The following is a 4,615-nucleotide window of genomic DNA, read 5'->3' on the forward strand; positions in this document are numbered from 1 at the left end:
ATTTGTGCACCGCCGCCGTCAGTGTCAGCCAGTTTGCCGTGGCATACGGAGCTCCATCGCAGTCTTTAACACTGGTAGCATGCCGCGACAGCGTGGACGTGAACCGTATGTGCAGTTGACGGACTTTGAGCGAGGGCGTATAGTGGGCATGCGGCAGGCCGGGTGGACGTACCGCCGAATTGCTCAACACGTGGGGCGTGAGGTCTCCACAGTACATCGATGTTGTCGCCAGTGGTCGGCGGAAGGTGCACGTGCCCGTCGACCTGGGACCGGACCGCAGCGACGCACGGATGCACGCCAAGACCGTAGGATCCTACGCAGTGCCGTAGGGGACCGCACCGCCACTTCCCAGCAAATTAGGGACACTGTTGCTCCTGGGGTATCGGCGAGGACCATTCGCAACCGTCTCCATGAAGCTGGGCTACGGTCCCGCACACCGTTAGGCCGTCTTCCGCTCACGCCCCAACATCGTGCAGCCCGCCTCCAGTGGTGTCGCGACAGGCGTGAATGGAGGGACGAATGGAGACGTGTCGTCTTCAGCGATGAGAGTCGCTTCTGCCTTGGTGCCAATGATGGTCGTATGCGTGTTTGGCGCCGTGCAGGAGAGCGCCACAATCAGGACTGCATACGACCGAGGCACACAGGGCCAACACCCGGCATCATGGTGTGGGGTGCGATCTCCTACACTGGCCGTACACCACTGGAGATCGTCGAGGGGACACTAAATAGTGCACGGTACATCCAAACCGTCATCGAACCCATCGTTCTACCATTCCTAGACCGGCAAGGGAACTTGCTGTACCAACAGGACAATGCACGTTCGCATGTATCCCGTGCCACCCAACGTGCTTTAGAAGGTGTAAGTCAACTACCCTGGCCAGCAAGATCTCCGGATCTGTCCCCAATTGAGCATGTTTGGGACTGGATGAAGCGTCGTCTCACGCGGTCTGCACGTCCAGCACGAACGCTGGTCCAACTGAGGCGCCAGGTGGAAATGGCATGGCAAGCCGTTCCACAGGACTACATCCAGCATCTCTACGATCGTCTCCATGGGAGAATAGCAGCCTGCATTGCTGCGAAAGGTGGATATACACTGTACTAGTGCCGACATTGTGCATGCTCTGTTGCCTGTGTCTATGTGCCTGTGGTTCTGTCAGTGTGATCATGTGATGTATCTGACCCCAGGAATGTGTCAATAAAGTTTCCCCTTCCTGGGACAATGAATTCACGGTGTTCTTATTTCAATTTCCAGGAGTGTAGTTGGAACTAAACGAAGAGTGGATAGTATATGAAAGGACTACACTTAATTAGTTTCGAGTAGGATACAATTACACGACTTCACGAAGATAATACAATGACACTGAAGAGTCAAGTTGTCGTAATTGTCAAGTAACTTAATTGTAATAGAACTGACTTTACCAACCAACTGCGTGTGTGTGTGGTGCGAAAGTTATAAAGTATTTAGTGGCCAAGGAACAATAAACTGTTCGTTCCAAGTGAAATATCAAGGGTGGACTACATTATTAACTGATTTAATCAATGATAGTTAACCAACGAATGTTCAGCAGTGACAATTTAATCTGAATGTCAAAATATCTACTTCATTAGTTGAAAAGAGAACTTTTGAACATTTTTTTTAACATTACGGCGTAGGTTCACTCATACGTGATCAAAGAGTATCTGCGGACCTCGCTTCATACAGGTTAAACAACTCCATAGCAACGAGCCAACAACGTACGAGAAGACTGATAATTACAATGTTTCCTCGCAATTGGTGGTGTGTACGATGCGGATGAGATAAGATTTAACAACTACTGCATATCCGGGCAATGAATCATTCAATCTTAAATCAGAAGTAACATCCATCGTACGAGTTCGCATTTCTGCCTCCCGTTCACCAACGGGGACCTACGTCATCGCGCATCATGTCTCAACTCCACTGCGAGGGCTGTGGCAGTAGCAGCTCTACGGCGTCGACAATATCAGCACGCGGTTGGAGTGCGGGGACGCCATTGTGGTTGAACCTACGGTACGGCCATCGGTGTCGCTGAGGCACACAAGCATCCCCACCAACGGCAAGGTCCGTCGTTCATTGATGGAGGACAGATGTTTTTTGACTGCATTACTGTCCAACGACATATTACGTGTATTGTAATTTGTGATTAAGCATCCAAAATTTACAGTACTGATTTTTTAGTTTCCAGTCTTCATTTGCGTCAATATGTCTTTCATTATCCACACGTCTTTCCTTTTTCTGATAATATTTGGGATCCCGCTTTAGGTAGCACGATTAACATGACACTTAAGAGGTTATTAATATCTGATTGTTTACCTGGTAAATACTTATTTTTAAACTGTTTGTACGTTTCATGAATAAAAGTCCATCGACTGTCTGTATTTAGATTTCTTAAATTTAATTCAAATGCAAGTTAAAAGAAAAAAAAGAAAGAGAAATAGAGGCAATTGACAGACTTTTATTCAGGAAATGAATATTTTTTACTGCGTCTGGGTGCTACGTGAAACGACTGTAGAAGCTTTAGAAATTTTTTGTTTGTATGTCACACGAAGAAAAAAGTTTTGTAGATGTATCTATTTAATACTACACATCATTTCACTGTATTATTACTTCCTGTAGAAATTTAAGGAAGATTTTCTTTTTTAAACGACCAGTTACTTCAGTTATATGATGAACACCATGTTTCACCGCTGATTTATCATCTACTAAATAAAAGTAGTTTATTATTATCCTTGTAATACAATTCAACGTAAATCTTGATGAGTGTTGTCCCACAGCAAGTTTTCTATAATCGGAACAATATACAGCATTTCCTGTTCGACTGATCTCTGGGTCTGTCCATTACGTGAAATTAGGAGAGATGGTACCTGTTCCATACTTTAGGGAGAATGAAATACTTATTCTTGTTTTTATCTTCTACCGTCTTCAGCAGTAATGCAGTTATTATAAATGGTCTTATAAGCTAATTTTTTATGTTTAAAAATGAAATGATAGTTAAATGGACACCCTAGCTGCAAACAGGCGTTGTTGTACTTCATTGGGGACATGTTGAAAATGTGTGCCCCGACCGGGACTCGAACCCGGGATCTCCTGCTTACATGGCAGACGCTCTATCCATCTGAGCCACCGCGGGCACAGAGGATAGTGCGTCTGCAGGGACTTATCCCTTGCACGCCCCCCGTGAGATCCACATTCCCAACATGTCCACACCACTACATTCGTAGTGCGCCTAATAGATGTTTGTCCCTGCAGACGCACTATCCTCTGTGCCCGCGGTGGCTCAGATGGATAGAGCGTCTGCCATGTAAGCAGGAGATCCCGGGTTCGAGTCCCGGTCGGGGCACACATTTTCAACATGTCCCCAATGAAGTACAGCAACGCCTGTTTGCAGCTAGGGTGTCCATTTAATTATCATTTCATTTCTAGCAAAGCTGCATGGTCATCCACGGTAACTGTTCTTTCGGGAATAGATACTACCGTCATATATAGTTTTTATGTTTATTTAATGCATGATAAACTCGCTAGAGATAAACGTTGATCTATTAGTTATTAAGCAATGTCTTCACTATGTAGGCCGGCCGGTGTGGCCGTGCGGTTCTGGGCGCTACAGTCTGGAACCGAGCGACCGCTACGGTCGCAGGTTCGAATCCTGCCTCGGGCATGGATGTGTGTGATGTCCTTAGGCGACTGATGACCTCAGAAGTTAAGTCGCATAGTGCTCAGAACCATTTGAACCATTTTCTTCACTCTGTTGTTTGCATAACATTGCCAGATTTTATTTGCAGATGACACAAATACTGCACTGAATAGTAAATTAAGTATGAAAGGGCTACCAATGAAATATTCTTATGCATTAATAAACGATATGTAGACAATTAATTACCGTTAATATTTTAAAATACATACTGTGTATGGTTTAGATACTGTAACAGATTTCCACGCCGCGTATGTAGAAAATTATGAAAACGTGTTTTAAACTCATAGGGTTACATCTGATGTGAAATTAAGATATCGATCACACTTTGACTATATTCAGAAACTGTCTGACAATATCATATACTGGACTAATTTTTAATCCTAACAAGGGAACCTCCCCATCGCACCCCCCTGAGATTTAGTTACAAGCTGCACAGTGGATAGGCCTTGAAAAACTGAACACAGATCAATTGAGAAAACAGGAAGAAGTTGTGTGGAACTGTGAAAAAATAAGCAAAATATACAAACTGAGTAGTCCATGGGCCACATAGGCAACATCATGGACTGTGCGAGCTCAGTAGCGCCGTGGTCCCGTGGTAGCGTGAGCAGCAGTAGAATGAGAGGTCCTTGGTTCAAGTCCTCACTCGAGTGAAAATTTTACTTACTTTATTTTTGCATATTTATTATCTGTCCGTTCGTTCATTGACGTCTCTGTTCACTGTAATAAGTTTAGTGTCTGTGTTTTGCGACCGCATCGCAAAACCGTGCGATTAGTAAGACGAAAGGGCATGCCTCTCCAATGGGAACCGAAAACATTTGATCGCAAGGTCATAGGTCAACCGATTCCTCCACAGGAAAACACATCTGATATATTCTATACGACACTGGTGACGGCATGTGCGT

At 44.9% G+C, this 4,615-nt stretch overlaps 2 non-coding genes across 2 annotated transcripts; one reads left to right on the forward strand and one right to left on the reverse strand.

Annotated features, from left to right (window-relative positions):
• Window positions 1–3,075: 3,075 nt before the first annotated feature.
• Window positions 3,076–3,150, reverse strand: Trnat-ugu (transfer RNA threonine (anticodon UGU)). The gene has a single exon. It is a non-coding gene; the product is annotated as a tRNA-Thr (tRNA).
• A 134-nt stretch (window positions 3,151–3,284) lies between these two features.
• Trnat-ugu (transfer RNA threonine (anticodon UGU)) lies at window positions 3,285–3,359 on the forward strand. Its single transcript has one exon. It is a non-coding gene; the product is annotated as a tRNA-Thr (tRNA).
• The last annotated feature ends 1,256 nt before the right edge of the window (window positions 3,360–4,615 follow it).

Source organism: Schistocerca nitens, chromosome 9 (genome assembly GCF_023898315.1).
Source record: "Schistocerca nitens isolate TAMUIC-IGC-003100 chromosome 9, iqSchNite1.1, whole genome shotgun sequence".
In the NCBI taxonomy this organism is placed as follows: Eukaryota; Metazoa; Arthropoda; class Insecta; order Orthoptera; family Acrididae; genus Schistocerca; species Schistocerca nitens.